The sequence below is a fragment of the Procambarus clarkii genome, chromosome 23, assembly GCF_040958095.1.
Source record: "Procambarus clarkii isolate CNS0578487 chromosome 23, FALCON_Pclarkii_2.0, whole genome shotgun sequence".
Taxonomy (NCBI): domain Eukaryota; kingdom Metazoa; phylum Arthropoda; class Malacostraca; order Decapoda; family Cambaridae; genus Procambarus; species Procambarus clarkii.
Genome location: NC_091172.1, coordinates 42,202,919 through 42,227,291, shown reverse-complemented (window position 1 = coordinate 42,227,291; position 24,373 = coordinate 42,202,919). Strand labels below are relative to the sequence as shown.

At 44.2% G+C, this 24,373-nt stretch overlaps 1 long non-coding RNA gene across 2 annotated transcripts in view; it reads left to right on the top strand.

Annotated features, from left to right (window-relative positions):
• The first annotated feature begins 15,540 nt into the window (after positions 1-15,540).
• LOC138367724 (uncharacterized) overlaps positions 15,541-24,373 on the top strand; it is a 151,119-nt gene continuing 142,286 nt past the window's right edge. For both annotated transcript variants that reach the window (XR_011229417.1, XR_011229416.1), the window contains exons 1-2: positions 15,541-15,751; positions 16,001-16,101. This is a non-coding gene — a long non-coding RNA (uncharacterized lncRNA). The remainder of the gene's footprint in view (positions 15,752-16,000; positions 16,102-24,373) is intronic.

Below are 24,373 nucleotides of genomic sequence, written 5' to 3'. Positions count from 1 at the left end.
ATGGTGATGGGAAGATTAATTATATATGGTTAAAGTGACGAACTTGTGTATTTAATGTACCTCCCTTTTTTATTTTAATTGCATTACTGAGCTCACCTCTTGAAAGCCTCTACTAACTAGGAGCTGGATATATGAACTTTCGTACCATCTGAAAATAACCCGGTTGCGTCCCATTGTGGCCGTAACAAACTCCCAGGTACCTATTTACGGCTAGGTAGACTAGGTAAGACTAGACTAGGTAGACTAGATACCTAGGTAACAGGAGCATCTGGGTGAAAAAACTGCCCATTTTGTTTCCCGCCGGCACCGGGAATCAAAACCAGGACCACAGGATTACATATCCAGCGTGATGTCCTCTCGAGCACCGGTGCTGCGGTGGGTGTGTGTGTACTCACCTAGATGTGCTTGCGGGGATTGAGCTCTGGCTCTTTGGTCCCGCCTCTCCACCATCAATCAACAGGTATACAGGTTCCTGAGCCTATTGGGCTCTATCATATCTACACTTGAAACTGTGTATAGAGTCAGCCTCCACCACATCACTTCCTAATGCATTCCATTTGTCAACCACTCTGACACTAAAAAAGTTCTTTATAATATCTCTGTGGCTAATTTACACACTCAGTTTCCACCTGTGTCCCCTAGTGGGTGTGCCCCTTTTGTTAAATAGCCTGTCTTTATCAACCCTGTCGATTCCCTTGAGAATCTTGAATGTGGTGATCATGTCCCCTCCTAACTCTTCTGTCTTCCAACGAAGTGAGGTTTATTTCCCGTAGTCTCTCCTCGTAGCTCATACCTCTCAGCTCGGGTACTAGTCTGGTGGCAAACCTTTGATCCTTTTTCAGTTTAGTTTTGTGCTTGACTATCCTAGAAACACAAACCGAAACTGTCTCTATTTTCCGCTTATTACAACTTGTAATAAAGTTGTTACATCTTGGCCTAACGTGTTTATGACGTAATAGAGCGTTGTTACAACTTGCTATATTGGTTGTTATAACTGGTTACGTGTTAAAACTTGTTCGAACGTTATACCAACGTCATAGTTTCGGTGTGTGTTTGGTGGGTAGATATGGACTCCATGCTGGGTCCGCATACTCCAGGATTGGTCTGAGATATGTGGTATATACTGTTCTGAAAGATTCCTAACACAAGTTTCTAAAGGCCTTTCTTATGTTAGCCAACCTGGCATATGCTGCTGATGTTATCCTCTTAATATGAGCTTCATCGGACAGGTCTGGCATGATATCAACCCCCAGGTCATTCTCTCTCTCTGTCTCTTCAAGTATTTCATCTCCCAAATGATACCTTGTATCTGGTCTCCTGCTTCCAACCCCTATCTTCATTACATTACATTTGCCTGGGTTAAACTCTAACAACCATTTATTCGACCATTCCTGCAGCTTGTTCAGGTCTTCTTGAAGCCTCAAGCTGTCCTCCTGTCTTAATCCTTCTCATAATTTTGGCGTCGTCAGCAAACATTGAGAGGAATGAGTCTATACCCTCTGGGAGATCATTTACGTATATCAGAAACAGGATAGGTCCGAGTACAGAACTTTGTGGGACTCCACTGGTGACTTCACGCCATTCTGAGGTCTCACCCCTCACTGTAACTCTCTGCTTCCTATTGCTTAGGTACTTACCCTTTTATGGGGTACTGTGTCAAAAGCTTTCCGACAGTCCAAAAAAAATGCAGTCCGCCCATCCTTCTCTTTCTTGCTTAATCTTTGTCACCTGATCGTAGAATTCTATTAAGCCTGTAAGGCAAGATTTACCCTCCCTGAACCCATGTTGATGGGTTGTCACGAAGTCTCTTCTCTCCAGATGCGTTACTAGTTTTTTTCTTACAATCTTCTCCATGACCTTGCATGGTATACAAGTTAAGGACACTGGCCTGTAGTTCAGTGACTCTTGTCTGTCACCCTTTTTGTATATTGGTACTACATTAGCAGTCTTCCATATTTCTGGTAGGTCCCCCGTTTCCAGTAACCTACTAGTACACTATGGAGAGTGTCAAGCAAAGTGCTTCTGCACACTCCTTCAATACCCATGGTGAGATTCCGTTCGGCCCAACAGCTTTTCTCACGTCCTGCACCAATAGGCGCTTCTTGACCTCATATCTTGTAGCTTCGAATCTTTCCAAAGTCACCTTGTTTGCTGCCACCTCTCCTAGCGCCGTGACTTCTCCCTGTTCTATTGTAAAGACCTCCTGGAACCTTTTGTTGAGTTCTTCACACACCTCTTTTTCATTCTCTGTGTACCTGTCCTCGCCCATCCTAAGTTTCATCGCCTGTTCCTTCACTGTTGTCTTTCTCCTGATGTGACTGTGTAGTAGCTTTGGTTCGGTCTTGGCTTTATTAGCTATATCATTTTCATACCTTTTCTCAGCTGCTCTTCTCACACTAACATACTCGTTCCTGGTTCTCTGGTATCTCTCTACTTTCTGGTGTTCTGTTATTACGGAAGTTCCTCTATGCCCTTTTGTTCAGCTTCTTTGCTTTCATACATTCCCTATTAAACCACGGATTCTTCTTTTGCTTCTCTGTTTTTTCCTGTCGGGCTGGGACAAACCTGCTTACAGCCTCCTGACACTTTTGGGTGACATAGTTCATCATATTTTGTATGGACTTGGTTCTGAGTTCTGTGTCCCAATGTATATCCCTTAGAAATTTGTTCATCTCATAGTTTCCCTTTCGGTAAGCCAGCCCTTTGTTTCCCAGTTCTTTTTGGTGGGTGATAATTCCTAGCTCAACCAGGTACTCAAAGCTCAATACACTATGATCACTCATTCCCAAGGGGGCTTCGAACTTAACTTCCCTTGTATCCGACTCATTTAGGGTAAATATCAGATCAAGCAAGGCTGGTTCATCCCCTCCTCTCATTCTTGTCGGTCCCTTGACGTGTTGACTTAAAAAGTTTCTTGTTGCCACATCCAGCAGCTTAGCTCTCCATGTGTCTGGTCCTCCATGTGGGTCTCTGTTCCCCCAATCTATCTTCCCATGGTTGAAGTCTCCCATGATTAGTAGTCTGGATCCGTTCCTGCTAGCCTCAGAAGCTGCTCTCTCTCTATTATACTGATGGTGGCCAAGTTGTTTTTATCATATTCCTGTCTGGGTCTTCTGTCGTTCGGGTGGGGGGTGGGGGGTTATATATGACTACTACTATAATTTTCTGTCCTCCAGTTGCTATGGTGCCAGATATGTAGTCACTGAAACCTTCACAGTTCTGAATTACCATCTCTTCAAAACTCCAACCTTCTCTTATTAGCAAAGCTACACCACCTCCTCCTCTCTCTTCTCTCTCTTTCCTCACTACATAGTAGCCCTGTGGAAACACTGCGTTTGTTATGGTTTGTTTCTGTGCTTTGTTTCTGTGAGTGCTATTATGTCTGTTTTTTTTCTAGTGCCCATTCTCCGAGTTCACTTGTTTAATTTGTAATCCAGTCTATGTTAGTGTACATTGCCTTGAAGCTCACTTTCTTCTGTTCATTTTATTGTCCCCTTCTTGGCGAGCATTCTGCTGGTTTGGGAAGCTGTTCCCTGGGTGAGAAGATCTGTGAGGTGGTTTGCAGGGTCTCAAAGGAGTTTGGGGTGGGGGGTGGGGGTTTAAGGGAAGGGGGGACAGGTAGGGTGTGGGTTAAGGAGAAAGGGGGGACATGGAGGATACGGGGTGAGGAGGGAGGAGGGATAGGGAGGGTATGGGATGAAGAGGGGAGGGGGGACAGGGGGTGAAAAGTGGGAGGGAGGGACATGATGGGAATGGGGAAGGGGTGACAGGGTCAGAATGGGGTGGGGGGGGGCACGAAGGGTGAGGGGAAGGGAGAGTTTCTATGCAGAGGGGGGTGGTGGTGTTGCCCTCCCCTCTGGTGTTGCTGGGATGCTGGTTTTGGGTTCCTCTCTTGTCTCTGGGACTGTTGTGTTGGGGGCTGCGATTTCCTGGTTTACTCCTCTCTCCCTGCGCTTAGTCCTGGCCTCTGCTACCTTGACTCTCTCCTCCTTCGTCCTGTCCCTCTGCAGGAATAATTTTTTGTATTCCTCCACATACTGCAGACGACTCTTCCTTCCGAGAATATCCTCTTTCGTGGCTTCGTTTGTAAACACCTCCTTTACAAGTCGGTTGCTGTCCTTGTTGTACGAGCCCAACCTGAAAACCTTCTCAATGTTTTGTTCAGCTCCTTCTATCTGTAACCCCTTCTGTAGCCCAGGTACTGCCTCTCTATCCTTGCTATTCCATTCTTGCCTGTTGGAACTTTTCTGTTCTTTGATGCCTACAACTACCACTGATCTTTTTCTCTCCAGCAGCTGAGTGGTGCACCTTGCTGCTTCCTGTGAGGTAGCTGCTTGCTTGGCTATCTCCCTTACTGTGTCCATTGCTTTTGAGCTCTTACTCAGTCTTTCTGCAAATGTTTCAGGTACATAGGCTTTTCCTTTCAATGTAACATTCACACCTTCCCTTTGGGTGATAATCTGATGCTCGGTCTCTTTATTTTTCTCTGTGAGGGATTTGATCTCCTCCCTTGCTGATGCCAGCTCACTTTGCAGGTTGTTAATTGTAATCCTCATTTCATGTATCTCCCTCCTGAATTCCTCCAGAACTTGGGTTAACATTTCCTTCGTTTGGTCACTTTGACTATTCCCTGTGTCCCTGTTGCGTCCTGCCATTTTGTCCCCTATCAAGAGAGAGAGTATGATAGAGAGAGAGGAAGAGAGAGAGGAAGAGAGAGAGAGAGAGAGAGAGAGAGAGAGAGAGAGAGAGAGAGAGAGAGAGAGAGAGAGAGAGAGAGAGAGAGAGAGAGAGAGAGAAGAAGAGAGAGAGAGAAGAGAGAGAGAGAGAGAGAGAGAGAGAGAGAGAGTGAGAGAGAGAGAACAGAGAGAACGAGAGAGAGGGAGGGTGGTGTGTGTGTGTGTGTGGGTGTGATGGGGGTTAAGAGGAGGTGGGTGAGGTGTTGTCTTCAGATTACTGCAGATAAGAGAGGGGGTGGATTATAAGTGAAGTTTTATCCCCTTTCAACGAAAGGTGTTATTCCTTTCTAACCTGACTGGACGTATGTGTGTGCGTGCGTGTGTGTGTGCATTTGTTTTTGCATATGTGTGCATGTGTGCTTGCAAATGTGTAACACCGTAAAGGTGTTTCATTTAGTTTTATTTAATATATATATAGTACATGAGTCAAGCCAGACAAGATTTGAGAGGCGCCAGTCTGTTGGCCTGAAAGTCACACCTCTACAGTGTTAGTGACCTGAGGTCAGCTCATGCAAATTTCACCTTGCTTCCGCTAATCTTATAATTGTAGCCTGAGAACCTTCAAATAAGCCGCAAGTTTAAGGAGCGGTTTGGTAGAGAACCTGGGGCTATCTACTTGTGGGCGGAGTTAGTTACTAGGTTTCCCAATATATACTCGGAGAGCTGTCAATTCGAGAGCATAGCAGGATAAGCAATAGGAGAACCACCAGCGGAGCAGAACAGAAGACAGCCTAGCCAGGGAAGCTGTCAGCCGGCGGGGCGGGACAGTCTCTGTCAACTACAGACCCCACCTCCTCCCTCTCTATCCAGCTATAGGCAGACACTTGGTGAGTTGAGTATGAAAGGTGACTTAGTCGTGTTTACAAGTGTTGTGTGATGATCAGGGGCAGACAGTTGTAGGGTTCTCGAATTCTTGGATGATGACTCACTTTTCATATTAATCTTGAACATTAAGTTGAATTGCTTAAATTATGATATTTAATATGTGAAATATATTTGATGAATTTATTATTTAAATTGTCTTTATCTTTGTTCCCTAGAGTTTTTGAGTTGAGATGAGAAAGCCTCTGCAGTTACTAGTTTCATGATTTTAATGAGTACATGATACAGATGGAACATACTAATAATGACCTCTTGATAACATCTTTGAGAATATTGTGATACAGACAAGTTCCAGTCCTAGTCTTGTAGGTACGGACAAATGGATGGATGGTGGCAGCATTTCCTCTTCTACTGTCTACTCTTCTACTTCTACTATCTGTTTTTCTACTTCTACCTATCTACTCCTCCCCCTCCACCCCCTCTCCAAACTCTCTTTTTCAACTGACGACCCTCCTCGCTCCTCCCACCTCTACCTCTCTCATCCCAAACCCTCACTAAGTACTTCATTATTCATCTCTTTCCTTTCGTTTCTCTTTTAAGTTTGTGGCAGTGAAATGTGTTCTAGAGTTTTCTAGAGTTTCGGGTAGCTGATCAAGTTACTGCGTTTAGTAGTCAGTGCACCTAGGTAATCGAATACCTAGGTTACAAAGTGTTGAACGAGAAATGCTGCCGTAGGAACTCTGGGGGTGCTCTAAAATAGTTAGCTGAAGGCGGGGTAGCGGACTAAAGAGAACTGTTTCCCCCGCCCTCGTTAGTTAACTGGGGGGGGGGGAGTGAATAATGGATCAGAGAGATCTATTTCCGCCACCCCCTGTTACAAACGTACGTGTGAGTGCGTCCGTGTGTTACGGGGGCCCAGAAAAATGTCAACCTCTACCCAAAATGAGCCAGTTTGATATTTTAAATGTATATGATATACTGAACAAGAATTTGGTAATATTTTACCTCACTCTATACACCTGTAGAATTAACCAGAGAGGGGTACCTACCTGTCAGCCTCCCGCTCACACAACCAGGTAAATAATTACGATGCTGGATGACGAAGTGATCAGTCATCGCCTCCCACGTGGTGATGCACTAATCCAGTAGATTGTTGATGGTGGTTCTTCTCTATCTAACACAAATCTCTGGAGTCAGTCACTGTATCGATGTGTCTGTTGGTTACAGCTCACCAATTCACTGTACCACTGATCACTTGACCCAATATGTAAACAAAGCCTCGTGGGCCTTCCCACGTGGCCTGGCTTGTGAATTCACTGTTTAACACAGAGTTCTGGTGATAGCACTGTATTTTTTCTTTCCTATTCGCGGCGGTTATACGCTTTGTGATACCCCTAGATCTGTGATCTGTCACTGTAGCCTTAATTAACCCCAACATATTGGCGTTTATTGTAGCGCGTGACCCCAGCGACCCTCCCTCCGCGGCTGGCTGAACTGAACTCAAAGTGTACTCACCTAGTTGTGTTTGCGGGGGTTGAGCGCTGGCTCTTTGGTGCCGCCTCTCAACCGTCAATCAACAGGTGTACAGATTCCTGAGCCTATTGGGCTCTATCATATCTACACTTGAAACTGTGTATGGAGTCAGCCTCCACCTCATCACTTCCTAATGCATGCAGTGTGTGTGTGTGTGTTTCTGAGATAAATATATGTAATAGATACAAAAGAGGGAAAATAGATTGGTTAGAAATAGTAAATACAAAAATATTTATGTGTACTCATCTAGTTGTACTCATCTAGTTGTGTCTGCAGGATCGAGCATTGACTCTTGGATCCCGCCTTTCGAGCATCGGTTGTTTACAGCAATGACTCCTGTCCCATTTCCCTATCATACCTGGTTTTAAAATTATGAATAGTATTTGCTTCCACAACCTGTTCCTGAAGTGCATTCCATTTTCCCACTACTCTCACGCTAAAAGAAAACTTCCTTACATCTCTGTGACTCATCTGAGTTTCAAGCTTCCATCCATGTCCCCTCGTTCCGTTACTATTCCTTGTGAACATTTCGTCTATGTCCACTCTGTCAATCCCTATGAGTATTTTATACGTTCCTATCATGTCCCCCCTCTCCCTTCTTCTTTCTAGTGTCGTAAGGCACAGTTCTCTCAGGCGCTCCTCATACCCCATCCCTCGTAGCTCTGGGACGAGTCTCGTTGCAAACCTCTGAACCTTTTCCGGTTTCATTATATGCTTCTTCAGATGGGGACTCCATGATGAGGTGGCATACTCTAAGACTGGCCTCACGTAGGCAGTATAAAGCACCCTAACTGCCTCCTTACTTAGGTTTCTGAATGATGTTCTAACTTTTGCCAGTGTAGAGTACGCTGCTGTCGTTATCCTGTTTATATGTGCCCCAGGAGATAGATTAGGTGTTACGTCCACACCCAGGTCTCTTTCGCGCGTCGTCACAGGTAGGCTGTTCCCCTTCATTGTGTACTGTCCCTTTGGTCTCCTATCTCCTTAGTCCCATTTCCTTAACTTTACATTTGCTCGTGTTGAAATCCAGTAGCCATTTCTCTGACTATCTCTGCAACCTGTTCAGGTCCTCTTGGAGGATCCTGCAATCCTCATCTGTCACAACTCTTCTCATCAACTTTGCGTCATCCGCAAACATCAACATGTAGGATTCTACGCCTGTAAACATGTTGTTAACATATACAAGAAATAGAATTGGTCCCAGCACCGATCCTTGTGGTACTCCACTTGTTACTGTTCGCCAGTCCGACTTCTCGCCCCTTACCGTAACTCTTTGGCTCCTTCCTGTTAGGTAGTTCCTTATCCATGCTAGGACCTTTCCCCCACCCCCGCCTGCCTCTCGAGCTTGAACAGCACTCTCATGTGCGGTACTGTATCAAAAGCTTTTTGGCAGTCCAGAAATATGCAGTCTGCCCAACCATCTCTGTCCTGTCTCATCCTCATTATTTTATCACAGAATTCCAGAAGGTTTGTTAGGAACGATTTCCCTGTCCAGAAACCAATGTTGATGTTTGTTCACAAACCTAATGTTCTCCAGATGTGCAACCAGTCGTAGCCTAATTATTCTTTCCAGTATTTTACAGGGGATGCTTGTCAGTGATACAGGTCTATAGTTAAGTGCCTCCTCCCTATCGCCTTTCTTGAAGATCGGCACGACATTTGCCTTCTTCCAGCAACTGGGCAATTCTCCCGACATAAGTGACTCATTAGAGATCATTGCCAGAGGCACGCTGAGGGCCTGCACTGCTTCTTTTAGTATCCACAGTGATACTTTGTCTGGTCCAACTGCTTTAGTTGCATCTAGAGTTGTCAACTGTTTCATTACTTACTCTGCTGTCACCTCTATATCTGATAGTCTTTCATCTAGGGTAACCCCTTCCAACAATAGGAGCTGCTCAGGCTTGGTAGTGAACACTCCATGGAAACTGGCATTCACTGCCTCGCAGATTTCCTTGTCACTTTCAGTATATGCCCCCTCTGTCTTCCTTAGTCTTGTCACTTGGTCGTTCACCGACATTTTTCTTCTTATATGACTGTGTAGTAACTTAGGTTGTTTTTTCGCTTTGATTGCAATATCGTTCTCATAGTCCCTTTCTAATGTTCGTCTTATGTTAATGTAATCGTTCCTAGCTCTGTTGCATCTGATCCTGTTATCCTCTGTCCTTTGTCTTCTGTACTTCCTCCACTCCCGCCTGCTGGCTGGCCATTTTTGCTTCCTGATACTGTCTATTAAACCATGGGTTATTATATTCCTTCTTTTTTTTCCCTATACTGTTGGTATAAATCTCTCTTCGGCCTCCTGGCATTTCTGTATGACTAGGTCCATCATATCTTGGACTGTTTTTGCTCTAATTTCTTCCTCCCACTGCACTTCACCCAGATAGTCCCTTATCCTCTTATAGTCCCCTTTCCTTTAGTCAACTCTCCTTTCCCAGATCTCTTGTCCCATGGTCATAAGCTTGAATTCCATCATGTAGTCAAAGACTAGGACACAGTGGTCGCTGGCCCCTAGAGGTATTTCATGCTCCAAATTCTCGATATCTTCTACGTTCTGGGTGAAAATCAGGTATAATAGGCTCGGTGCATCTCCTCCTCTTTCCCTTGTGTCTTCCTTCGCATGTTGTGTTAGGAAATTCCTGTCTATAACATCTACTAATTTTGCTCCCCATGTTTCGTCCTCTCCATGGGGATTCCTTGATTCCCAATTTATCTCTCCATGATTTAAGTCCCCCATGATCAGCAGCTTTGCTCTCATTCTGTGGGCTAGTGTTGCTGCCTTCTGCAGTTCATCTATACATGCCTTGTTGTTGTCATCATACTACTGCCTGGGTCTTCTACTGTTTGGTGGGAGATTGTAGATTACCAAGATCACAATCTTCCTCCCATCTACTGTCAGAGTTCCATGTATGAAGCTTGTGCACTCATTGGTAACCCGATTTCCCAGGTCTTCAAACTTCCATTTCCGATTTATTAGGAGTGCCACTCCCCCTCCCTGTCTCTGTGTCCTCTCTTTTTGTATCACCTGGTACCCTTGAGGAAAGATTGCATCTGAGATCATGTCATTAATTTTAGTTTCCACAATTGCAACTATGTCAGGATCTGCTTCACTCAGTCTTTCTTTTATCTCTTCTGCTTTATTAGATACCCCATCAGCATTGGTGTACCAAACCTTGAGATTCTTCATGGAAACTCTTGTACCAGAGTTTTCCCTTTCTCTGGGGGTTTGGTGGGATCTGGGGGGTGTTTGGGGGGTGACTGGGGGCAGGGGGGGACCTGGGGGATCTGGGGGGTGTCTGGGGGATGACTGGGGGCGGGGAGGATCCGGGGGATGTCCGGGGGGATCCGAGGGGTGTCTGGGGGGGGTCCAGGGGGTGTATGGGGGTGAAAGAGGTCAGGAGGGGTGCTTGGGGGGCTAATGGGGGCTGGGCTTCTAGGAAGGTAGGTAGGAGGGTCTGCGGTAGGGCCTGGGTAGGTAGGTCTGGAGTAGGAAGAGCATACTGGGTCTGAAAATTAGGGAGGGTCTGATAGGAATAGAGGGGTTGGGAGATAGCGTAAGGTTGGGAGTCAGATAGAGGTTGAGAGGTTGGTAGGGGGAAGGATAGAGGGGGTGGGGGAACCTCCGACCCCCCTCGCAAGGGTGGGGGTCACATGGAAGGAGAGGGGGTGAGGAGGGGTGAGGGCTGGGTAGGTTTTGGGGGTTGAGGGGATGAGGGCTGGGTGGGTTTTTAGGGTTGAGAGGATGAGGGCTGGGTGGGTTTTGGGGGTTGAGGGGGTGAGGGCTGAACGGGTTTTGGGGTTGAGGTGATGAGGGGGTCCTTGGAATGTGGGATGAATTTGACTGCAGTGGGGTCAGAGGGGTCAAGGAAGGTGTTGGGGAGATAAGCAGGGGCAGGGAGGGCTGATTTGGGGAGGGAGTGATCTGAGAAGGTGTGAGCTGGTTAGCATGGGGTGGACTTGCATTGGGGTGTGTATCTACGCTCAAATGGGAGGAGTTGTATTGTTGTTTGCTTGCTATGTGGGCTGGCTATCTGCTCCTCCTTCGTCATGAATTTGTCAATATATACGTTGTAGTAATTTTCGCTACCTCTGAGTAAGTGTTTGTGATGCAATATGTAATCCACTGCCTCTTCGTTAGTGAACTGTACCAGGACAGGTCGTTTCCTGTTACAGTTGTATGGCCCAATGCGTCGTTGGACCTCATTCCCTGCCATCTGGGCTCTCATGTCTCTCAAGATCCCCTGTAGCTCCAAATCCTCAATCTCCATCCTTTCCTGCCTCGATTGTGCCCTGGCTTCAAGCAATCCATGGATTATGATTGTCCTCTTTCTCAGTTCAGGGTCATGCTGGTGGCCCTCTCCCTGGCTGACCCTCACCCCTCCCACTCCCGCTACTCCACCTACTACTACTCCCCCTTCCCCTGCCAAGCTTCCCTTATTCCTGCCAAATTCATTAGTAAGCCTAGATATTTCTCCTTGCCATTCTACCCTGCTCTTCCTGATTTCCTCTTGAATATAATCCATAAACTCTTGTTTGAGTCTTTGCACCTCGTCCTGTATCTTATTAAAGACTTCACTTTTAACCCCCTGGATTAGATCATCTATCCAAACATCCCTCTTCTCTACAAATTTCCCAATCATCTTTTCCACAAACCTATCTTCTTCAATCATAATACTGCTGGATCTAGACGCCCTTCCTGACCTAGTCATTGCTATAATGCAACCTTACCCACAGGGGTTCCAAGTATCTTACCGTCCTGTTAACACAATAGGTGAGTGAATCTCCAAGCGTCTCCCCACGTGGTGGTAGGAGGGTTGCTGCCGGGGCTGAGGTCACGGTCAGAGGTCGGTGAGGTCTGCTCCACACTGCACACTGCCACAGTACTTCATCAACTATTTTCAATTACGCTACTTAAACTGTTTTTCTTCACTACCTTATGACTTTGGTCAAAACCCAAGGTTTTTTTCATTCACTTGTACACACTTTTTCACTTTGAAGTTGCCTGATTACCCCTCCCACTCCACTAGTGAACCAGAAGCACCCAACCCGTGGCCACCCAACACGATGGTCACAACACAAGATTCACACACACACACAAGTGTGTGTGTGTGTGTGTGTGTGTGTGTGTGTCTGTACTCACCTAATTGTGTGTGTGTGTGTGTGTGTGTGTGTGTATGTACTCACCTATTTGTACTCACCTATTTGGGTTTGCAGGATCGAGCATTGACTCTTGGATCCCGCCTTTCCAGCCATCGGTTGTTTACAGCAATGACTCCTGTCCTTTTACCTATCATACCTAATTTTAAAAGTATGAATAGAGTTTGCTTCCACAACCTATTCCCCAAGTGCATTCCATTTTTCCACTACTCTCACGCTAAAAGAAAACTTCCTAACATCTTTGTGACTCATCTGAGTTTCCAGATTCCACCCATGTCCCCTCATTCTGTTATTATTACATGTGAACATTTCATCTATTTCCACTTTGTCAATTCCCCAGAGTATTTTATATGTCCCTATCATATCTCCTCTCTCCCTTCTTTTCTCTAGTGTCGTAAGGTTCAGTTCCTTCAAACGCTCTTCATATCCCATCACTCGTAACTCTGGGACAAGCCTCGTAGCAAACCTCTGAACCTTCTCCAGTTTCCTTATGTGTTTCTTCAGGTGGGGGCTCGATGATGGTGCGGCATACTCTAAGACTAGTCTCACGTAGGCAGTGTAAAGCACCCTAAAAGCCTCCTCACTTAGGTTTCTGAATGTTCTAATTTTCGCCAGTGTAGAGTAAGCTGCTGTCGTTATCCTATTTATTTGTGCCTCAGGAGTTAGATTAGGTGTCACATCCACTCCCAAGTCTCTTTCTCGAATCATTACAGGTAAGCAGTTCCCCTTCGTTGTGTACTGTCCCTCTGGTCGCCTATCATTTGATCCTATTTCCATAACTTTACATTTACTGGTGTTGAACTCCAGTAGCCATTTCCCTGACCATCTCTGCAACCTGTTTAAGTCCTCTTGGAGGATCCTACAATCCTCATCTGTCACAACTCTTCTCATTAAGGTGTGTGTACTCACCTATTTGTACTCACCTATTTGTGCTTGCAGGGGTTGAGCTTTGGCTCTTTGGTCCCGCCTCTCAACTGTCAATCAACTGGTGTACAGATTCCTGAGCCTACTGGGCTCTATCATATCTACATTTAAAACTGTGTATGGAGTCAGCCTCCACCACATCACTGCCTAATGCATTCCATCCGTTAACTACTCTGACACTTAAAAAGTTCCTTCTAACGTCTCTGTGGCTCAGGTGGGTACTCAGTTTCCACCTGTGTCCCCTTGTTCGCGTCCCACCAGTGTTGAATAGTTTATTCTTGATTACCCGGTCGATTCCTCTGAGGATTTTGTAGGTTGTGATCATGTCTCCCCTTACTCTTCTGTCTTCCAGTGTCGTAAGGTGCATTTCCTGCAGCCTTTCCTCGTAACTCACACACCACTATCTTCCACCAGCACCTGAACGGTGGCGGGGTGTTTGGGCTGGGCAGCTCCTGTCTTGTCTATTAATATGCGAGGGACAAGCAGGCAATATCGCAGTAAAAAAATGTGTGTGTGTGTGTGTGTGTGTGTGTGTGTGTGTGTGTGTGTGTGTGTGTGTGTGTGTGTGTGTGTGTGTGAGTGTTTCTGAGATAAATATATGTAATAGATACATTAGAGGGAAAATAGATTGGTAAGAAATAGTAAATACAAATAGTACAGTAAATACACACACCACTATCTTCCACCAGCACCTGAACGGTGGTGGGTGTGTGGGCTGGGCAGCTCCTGTGTTGTCTATTAATATGCGAGGGACAAGCAGGCAATATCGCAGAGAAAAAATGATTACAAGTTAACAAATATTTGGCAAGCTGACCGAAGCCAAACAACAATGTTGAAAAAACAAATCAGAAATAGTGTGTTTTGAAGAAAGTGTCGCAACCAGTGTAGCAGTGCTGCCAGAGCGCTGCTCCAGCACCTCTACAAGTATATGATGGAATGGAGGAAAGGGAGAGAGGATGAGGGGAAAGGGAGAGAGGATGAGGGGAAAGGGAGAGAGGATGAGGGAAAGGGAGGGAGGATGAGGGGAAAGGGAGAGAGGATGAGGGAAAAGGAGGGAGGATGAGGGGAAAGGGAGAGAGGATGAGGGAAAGGGAAAGAGGACGAGGGGAAAGGGAGGGAGGATGAGGGGAAAGGGAGAGAGAATGAGAGGAAAGGGAGATAATGCCTAGTGGCTGATGGTTGATCGTGGCAGGAAAATATTAGTATTATATCACCAATAATTTAATAATGTTATGATATTTCTTCGTTATTTTAAAGATTCAATAATATTTAAATTGTTATATTACATATATATATATATATATATATATATATATATATATATATATATATATATATATATATATATATATATATATATGTCGTACCTAGTAGCCAGAACTCACTTTTCAGCCTACTATTCAAGGCCCGATTTGCCTAATAAGCCAAGTTTTCCTGAATTAATATATTTAATATAATTTTTTTCTTATGAAATGATAAAGCAACCCTTTTCTCTATGTATGAGGTCAATTTTTTTTATTGGAGTTAAAATTAACGTAGATATATGACCGAACCTAACCAACCCTACCTAACCTAACCTAACCTATATTTATAGGTAAGGTTAGGTTAGGTAGCCAAAAAAAAGCTAGGTTAGGTTAGGTTAGGTAGGTTAGGTAGACGAAAAAAACATTAATTCATGAAAACTTGGCTTATTAGGCAAATCGGGCCTTGAATAGTAGGCAGAGAAGTGCGTTCTGGCTATTAGGTACGACATATATATATATATATATATATATATATATATATATATATATATATATATATATATATATATATATATATATATGCAACAATGATCACAAAAACACTGATCACTGAAAAACACTGAAACACTGAAAAATAGAAAATGCTTAGCATTTTCTATTTTTCACATGTGGTTATTCTGCATATATATATATATATATATATATATATATATATATATATATATATATATATATATATATATATATATATATATATATATATATATATATATATATATATGTCGTACCTAGTAGCCAGAACGCACTTCTCAGCCTACTATGCAAGGCCCGATTTGCCTAATAAGCCAAGTTTGCATGAATTAATTGTTTTTCGACTACCTAACCTACCTAACCTAACCTAACCTAACTTTTTCGGCTACCTAACCTAACCTAACCTATAAAGATTTTCTAGTTCAAATGTTCAAACTGGGTCCATGTGCAATTCAGAAAGTAATGGTGCTTTGAAGTCTAACTTGTATCACTGTTCAGGTGTTTAGACAACACCTGAGTGATGTAACGCTCTTCACTTCGAAGGGTTTAAGACGTGTGACATATATAGAAACAAGATAGGAAATGACAGTCTTTTGTCAGGCCCACCAGAGCTCCGGCACCAATAATATTGGCACTGCGCCCCTGGTTGTAACGCACTGTGAAGAGACCAGTAGGAAAGGGACCGCCGAGAAGACTAGACACAACTACCACCAGCTTCACCAGCTTCCCCACCAACCATATCATCACTTGCCCGTACAGCGGCACTGACCAGGAACTACCACTACGTATATAAGTGTCATCTGAAGGGTGAGTTGTTATGCAATTAATGCAAACCATTCTCAGCTAGACTACCTGCAATTTTGCTAGGATTTCATAGGGATAGCAAAGAGTGAAGGATATGATCGATATAGAACGATGGAAGGGTATAAGCCTAACCATATGGACAAGATTTATGGCATTAAAGAAACGCAAAATGAGTAGCTACGGAGAGCAGTTAGCATAGTAGAACTTTGGAAAAGCATGGATGAACTAGTGGGAGTCTGTTCTATACTGCAGGAAGAGCTGGGAGGAGGCGAGAAGTAAAAAAGGGAGAAGAAATACAGGCACTTAAAGAATTTGCGTCTCTGGGAACGCAGCTTCAGAGAATTACAATAAAGGTAAACAACAATGATCATCTAATTCAAGGCCTACTACTCACGTACCACACTTACATATTGATACCCTCTCAGTTACTCGCTGTTTCCTGTTGCTTAGATACTCCCTTATCCACTGGAGAACCTTACCTTTTATGCATGTCTGTTTCTCCTACTTTTGTAGCAACCTTCTATGGAGTACTGTGTCAAAGGTTTTCTGATAGTCTAAGCAAATGCTGTCTGCCCACTCTTTTCTTTCTTGCTTATTTTTTGTCGCCTGGTCGAGGAAGCGTAAGGTAATGAAATTTGGCGAAGGGAGCAGGAGGCTGAACACAAGGTATCATCTGGGAAGTGAAATCCTGCAAGAGTCAAATAGAGAGAAAGATCTGGGGATTGATATCACACCGAATCTGTCCCCAGAGACCCACATCAAAAGAATATCATCAGCGGCATATGCTAGACTGGCCAACATAAGAACTGCCTTCAGAAACTTGTGTAAGGAATCTTTCAGAACCCTGTATACCACTTATGTAAGACCAATCCTGGAGTATGCAGCTCCAGCCTGGAGTCCATACCTAGTTAAACACAAGACAAAGTTAGAGAAGATTCAGCGGTATGCCACCAGGCTCGTCCCGGAACTGAGAGGAATGAGCTACGAGGAAAGGCTAAAGGAGCTGAACCTCACATCCCTGGAAAACAAAAGAGTAAGGGGAGACATGATAACCACCTACAAAATTCTCAGGGGAATTGACAGGGTGGACAAAGATAAACTCTTCAGCACGGGTGGGACACGAACAAGGGACACAGGTGGAAACTTAGTACCCAGATGAGCAACAGAGACGTTAGAAAGAATTTTTTCAGTGTCAGAGTAGTTAATAAATGGAATGCCCTAGGAAGTGATGTGGTGGAGGCTGACTCAATACACAGTTTCAAATGTAGATAGGATAGAGCCCAGTAGGCTCAGGAATCTGTACACCTGTTGATTGACGGTTGAGAGGCGGGACCAAAGAGCCAAAGCTCAACTCTCGCAAGCACAATAAGGTGAATAGAATTAAGTGAGCACACACACACACACACCTTTGAGGTGTACTCACCAAGTTGTACTCACCTAGTTGTGTTTGCGGGGGTTGAGCTCTGGCTCTTTGGTCCCGCCTCTCAACCGTCAATCAACAGGTGTACAGATTCCTGAGCCTATTGGGCTCTATCATATCTACACTTGAAACTGTGTATGGAGTCAGCCTCCACCACATCACTTCCTAATGCATTCCATTTGTCAACCACTCTGACACTAAAAAAGTTCTTTCTAATATCTCTGTGGCTCATTTGGGCACTCAGTTTCCACCTGTGTCCCCTTGTGCATGTTCCCCTTGTGTTAAATAGACTGTCTTTATCTACCCTATCAATTCCCTTCAGAATCTTGAATGTGGTGATCATGTCCCCCCTAACTCTTCTGTCTTCCAGCGAAGTGAGGTTTAATTCCCGTAGTCTCTCCTCGTAGCTCATACCTCTCAGCTCGGGTACTAGTCTGGTGGCAAACCTTTGAACCTTTTCCAGGTTAGTCTTATCCTTGACTAGATATGGACTCCATGCTGGGGCTGCATACTCCAGGATTGGCCTGACATATGTGGTATACAAAGTTCTGAATGATTCTTTAAACAAGTTTCTGAATACCGTTCGTATGTTGGCCAGCCTGGCATATGCCACTGATGTTATCCGCTTGATATGTGCTGCAGGAGACAGGTCTGGCGTGATATCAACCCCCAAGTCTTTTTCCTTCTCTGACTCCTGAAGAATTTCCTCTCCCAGATGATACCTTGTATCTGGCCTCCTGCTCCCTACACCTATCTCCATTACATTACATTTGGTTGGGTTAAACTCCCAACAAATGGGTGATAAACAACCATTTGTTCGACCATTCCTTCAGCTTGTCTAGGTCTTCTTGAAGCCTCAAACAGTCCTCTTCTGTTTTAATCCTTCTCATAAATTTAGCATCGTCCGCAAACATTGAGAGAAATGAATCGATACCCTCCGGGAGATCATTTACATATATCAGAAACAAGATAGGACAGAGTACAGATCCCTGTGGGACTCCACTGGTGACTTCACGCCAATCGGAGGTCTCACCCCTCACCGTAACTCTCTGCTTCCTATTGCTTAGATACTCCCTTATCCACTGGAGCACCTTACCAGCTACACCTGCCTGTCTCTCCAGCTTATGTACCAGCCTCTTATGCGGTACTGTGTCAAAGGCTTTCTGACAATCCAAGAAAATGCAGTCCGCCCAGCCCTCTCTTTCTTGCTTAATCTTTGTCACCTGATCGTAGAATTCCATCAAGCCTGAGGCAAGATTTACCCTCCCTGAACCCATGTTGGCGATTTGTCACGAAGTCCCTTCTCTCCAGATGTGTTACCAAGTTTTTTCTCACGTTCTTCTCCATCTCCTTGCATGGTATACAAGTCAAGGACACTGGCCTGTAGTTCAGTGCCTCTTGCCTGTCGCCCTTTTTGTATATTGGGACCACATTCGCCGTCTTCCATATTTCTGGTAGGTTTCCCGTCTCCAGTGACTTACTATACACTATGGAGAGTGGCAAGCAAAGTGCCTCTGCACACTCTTTCAGTATCCATAGTGAGATCCCATCTGGACCAACAGCCTTTCTAACATCCAGATCCAGCAGGTGTCTCTTCACCTCCTCTCTCGTAATTTCAAACTCTTCCAAGGCCGCCTGGTTTACCTCCCTTTCTCCTAGCACAGTGACCTCACCTTGTTCTATTGTGAAGACCTCCTGGAACCTCTTGTTGAGTTGTTCACACACCTCTCTGTCATTCTCTGTATACCTGTCCTAGCCTGTTCGAAGTTTCAATACCTGTTCTTTTACTGTTGTTTTCCTTCTGATGTGACTGTGGAGTAGCTTTGGTTCGGTCTTGGCTTTGTTTGCTATATCATTTTCAAAACTTTTCTCTGCTTCGCTTCTCACCCAGACGTACTCATTCCTTGTTCTCTGGTATCTCTTTCTGCTTTCTGGTGTTCTGTTATTCCGGAAGTTTCTCCACGCTCATTTGTTCAGTTTCTTTGCTTCCATACATGCCCTATTATACCATGGATTCTTCTGTTGCTTCTCGGATTTTTTCCTTTCGGCCGGGATGAACCTGTTTACTGCCTCCTGACACTTTTGGGTAACATAGTCCATCATACCCTGTACAGACTTATCTCTGAGGTCTGTTCCAAGGTATTTCACTTGGGAAACTTCTCATCTGTTCATAATTCCCCTTTCGGTATGCCAGCCTTTTGATTCCTAGTTCTTTTTTGGGGGAGATAAGTCCTAGCTCTACCAGGTACTCAAAGTTCAATACACTGTGGTCACTCATTCCCAAGGGCGCTTCCATCCTAACTTCCCAAATCCCACTCATTTAGGGTAAATATCAAATTAAGCATTGCTGGTTCATCTTCTCCTCTCATTCTTGTTGGTTCTTTGATGCGCTGGCTTAGAAAGTTTCTTGTTGCCACGTCCAGCAGCTTAGCTCTCCATGTTTCTGGTCCTCCATGCGGGTCTCTGTTCTTCCAATCTATCTTCCCATGGTTGAAGTCTCCCATAATTAGTAGACCAGATCCATTCCTGCTAACAACAGAAGCTGCTCTTTCTATTATGTTAATGGTGGCCATGTTGTTTCTATCATATTCCTGTATAGGTCTTCTGTCATTTGGTGGTGGATTATATATGACTACGACTATAATTTTTTTCCCTCCATTTGTTACAGTACCTGCTATGTAGTCACTGAAACCTTCACAGCCCTGAATATCCATCTCCTCAAAATCCCAGCCTTTTTTTACCAGCAGAGCTACACCACCCCCACCTCTTCCTTCCCTCTCTTTCCTCATAACATAATAGTCCTGTGGGAACACTGCGTTTGTTATCGTTTTCGTGAGCTTTGTTTTTGTGAGGGCTATTATGTCTGGGTTTTCCTCTAGTACCCATTCTCCAAGCTCATTTGCTTTATTTGTAATTCCATCTATGTTAGCGTACATCGCTTTGAGAATCACTTTCTTCTGTCCCTTCTCAAATCGCCTCCTTGGTGAGTGTTCTGCTGGTGGGGGAGGCTGTTCCATGGGTGTGAGGACCTGTGAGGCGGATAACAGGGTCTCAGAGGATACTGGGATGAGGAGCGGGGGATCCAGTGAAGGGGAAGGGACAGGGAGGGTATGGGGTGAAAGGGGAGGGAGGACAGGAAGGAAAGGGGGGGAGGGAGGACTTGGGAGGAGGGGAGGGGTAGAAGGGTGGGGATTGGGTGTGGGGGAGGGAGATTTGGCTGAACATTTGAGTGGGGGCAGAAGGGTTTGGGGTAGGGGGGTTTTCTATGCAGAGGAGGGTGGCGGGGTTGTCCTCCCTTCTGGTGTTACTGGGTAGCTGGTTGTGGGTTCCCCCCTCGTCTCTGGGGGTGTTATGTTGAGAGCTGTGACTTCCTGGTTTTCCCCTCTCGCCCTGCGCCTCTTCCTTGCTTCTACCGCCACAGCTCTCTCCTCCCTTGTCATGTCTCTCTGGAGGAATACATTTTTTAATTTTCCCACGTTTTTCAGGGAGCTCTTCCTTGATAGGATCTTCTCCTTTGTGCTCTCGTTTCCACATTATCTTTATCATTCGGTCTCAGTCTTTGTTGTACCAACCTAGCCTGAAAACCTTCTCAATGCTATGCTCAGCCTCTTCCATGTCTAGTGCCTTTAGTACTTCATTCACTGCTGCTTTTTCCTTGTCATTCCACTTTGTCCTATTAGAGCCTTCCTGCTCTTTAATACCCACAGCAACCACTGATCTGTTCCTTTCCAGCAGTTGGCTAGTGGAGCGTGCCACTTCCTGTGAGGTGGCTGCTTTCATGGCCACCTCCATCACTGCAGTAATTACTTCAGAGTTATTTTTTTTGAGTATTTCCACAAATGTTGCTTTTATTGTGGCATTCTCATCCAAAAAAACTATTACCACCTTCTCCCTGGATGGTTTTCTGATTCTCAGCCTCGATACCATTCTCTTTGAGAGCTCTAATCTCCTCCTTTGCTGCTGTCAGCTCTCTTTTCAGGTTGCATATTTCATTCTTCATTTCCTGCATCATTTCTTGCATCTCACTCTTGATGTCCTCCAGAAACTGGGCGAACATTTCCTTCATTTCGTCATCTTGGCTCTTCCCTGTTCCCCTGGTACCTCTGGCTGCCATGCTTGCCCCTGTTCCTATAGTTGTGCCGTGATACGATTTGTCAGGAGGGCAGAGCAGGATGGGGGAGGGAGAGAGAGAGAGGAAGAGAGAGAGAGAAAGGGAGTGATAAAGGGAGAGATAAATGGGTGGGTGGGGGCGATCCGACCCTTCCACTGAAGTGAGAAGAAAGTAGAAGGGGAGGGGGGAGGAGAGGTGTGTTTGTGTGTGTGTGTGTGTCAAAGATCGACCTCTGAGGATCACCCTAAATTGTGCCAAACAGATGGAAGAAGTACTAAGGAATGCTAGAAAATTACAAAGTGATGAGGATGGGAAAGTGTGGTCATAAAGACGAGATCTTTCAAAAGAAGTTAGGGAGAAGCTGAAACTGAACCTTGCCGAGGCAAAACGTTTGAATGAGAGCAGGAATGAAGAAGAAATCAATTCTTTTTTCTACAAAGTGATAGGGGTAGGTAGGCCAGTAAAGTGGTACATAAAGGCAAACCAACAAAATCATTAGAGAGAGGGGGAGTGAAAAATAAGAAGAGGGGGAACAAGTTCCTCAAGATTGCATACACCAACATAGAGGGAGTAAGATCGAAGATACTGGAGTTAAGTGATGTAATACAGCTGCAGACACCAGACATTGTTGCACTCAAGGAGACAAAACTTGAAGATGTTATTTTAAATGAGGTCATATTCCCAAGGAGCTACTCAATTTGGAAACGGGACAGAAAAATTAGGAAAGGCGGTGGCGTTGCTGTGCTGGTGAAAGAACACCTAAAGGTGAACGAAATAATGACTGCCAATCCACAAGTTGACATAATAGCACTAGAGATCTGCCATGAGGATGACAAACTAATGATCATAAATGCATATAGTCCACCGCCAAGCAGCACATGGTCAAATTAGGAGCTAGATAGTAAAAGCGAAGGTCTTATAACAATAATGAGAGAGATCATAGCGAGTGCGGATCTCGCTATGACTATAGATCATATCTGTTGATATGATCACGACTGTTGATAGTCGGCGACTTCAACTTGAAATCCATAGATTGGGAAGCATATGAAGCTAAAACAGAAGATTTTTGGACCTGTAAATTTGTAGACCTAATCCTGGAAACATTCTTGTATCAACATGTTAAACAAGCTACGAGGATGAGGGAAGGGGACGTTCCCTCCATGCTATGTTTGATATTTACCAGGAAGGAGGAAGAAATATTTGATATTCAGTGCATTCCTCCCTTGGGTAAAAGTGACTATGTCTTTTTGGGAATAAAGTATGCAATGCATTATAATCTGGAAGAAAATAAGAAGGTTGATGCAATTGAAAAGCCTGGCTTTTGGAGAGGACATTATGGCAACCTTAGAAAAAATTTTAGTGAGTATAATTGGACAGACTTGTTGCTAGGCAAGAAAGTGAATGAATTTATACCAAAACAGAGATGCAGAACTAGGAAACAGGATTAGTTCAACAGAAATTGCGAGAGAGCCAGAGACCAAAAGACACAAAAATGGAATCAATACAGGAAGAGGCCAAACCCCCAAACATACCAGCGATACAAAGATGTGAGAGACAACTACACGGCAGTGAGGAGAGAGGCAGAAAGAAATTTTGAAAAACGGATTGCAGACAAATGTAAAACAGAACCAGGTCTATTTTATAAATTCATAAACAACAAATTGCAGGTAAAGGATAATATTCAGAGGATGAAAATGGGAAATAGATTCACGGAAAATGAAAATGAAATGTGTGAAACATTAAACGAAAAGTTCCAAAGTGTGTTTGTACAAAATGAAATCTTCAGGGAACCAGACACAATAAGAATTCCAGAGAACAACATAGAGCACATAGAGGTGTCTAGAGACGAAGTGGAAAAAATGCTAAAGGAGCTCAGTAAGAACACAGCAGTTGGTCCAGATGGAGTTTCACCATGGGTTCTGAGAGAATGTGCACCTGAGCTCAGCATTCCACTTCAACTGATTTTTCAGGCATCCCTGTTTACAGGAGTTTTAGCTGATGTGTGCAAAAAGGCTAACATAGTTCCAATCTACAAAAGTGGAAGCAGGGAAGACCCCCTTAATTATAGACCTGTATCATTGACAAGTGTAATAGTCAAAATATTGGAAAAAATAATAAAAACTAAATGGGTAATGATAAGAGAGAAAATAAGAGAGATAAGAGAGATAATGACTGGAGAGAAATGATATAATATCAGACAGACAGTATGGTTTTCGATCTGGAAGATCCTGTGTATCAAATTTACTCAGTTTCTATGATCGAGCAACAGAGATATTACAGGAAAGGAAAGAGACGGTTGGGTTGACTGCATCTATCTGGACCTAAAAAATGCTTTCGACAGAGTTCCACATAAGAGGGTGATCTGGAAACTGGTAAATAGTGGAGGGGTGACAGGTAAGCTTCTAACATGGCTGAAAAATTTTCTGACCGATAGAAAAATGAGGGCAGTGATCAGAGGCAATGTATCGGACTGGAGAAATGTCACAAGTGGAGTACCACAGGGTTCAGTTCTTGCACCAGTGATGTTTATTGTCTACATAAATGATCTACCAGTTGGTATACAGAATTATATGAACATGTTTGCTGATGATGCTAAGAAAATAGGAAGGATAAGAAACTAAGATGATTGTCATGCTCTTCGAGATGATCTGGACAAAATAAATATATGGAGCACCACTTGGCAAATGGAATTTAATGTAAATAAATGCCATGTTATGGAATGTGGAACATTGACCCCACACAACCTATATATTATGTGAGAAATCTTTAAAAAATTCTGATAAAGAAAGAGATCTAGTGATGGTTCTAGATATAAAACTATCACCTGAGGACCACATAAAGAATATTGTGCAAGGAGCCTATGCCACGCTTTCTAACTTCAGAATTGCTTTCAAATACATCGTTGGCGATATACTAAAGAAATTGTTCACGACTTTTGTTAGGCCAAAGCTAGAATATGCAGCGGTTGTGTGGTGCCCATATCCTAAGAAGCACATCAACAAACTGTAAAAGGTGCAAAGACATGCTACTAAGTGGCTCCCAGAACTGAAGGGCAAGAGCTACGAGGAGAGGTTAGAGGCATTAAATATGCCAA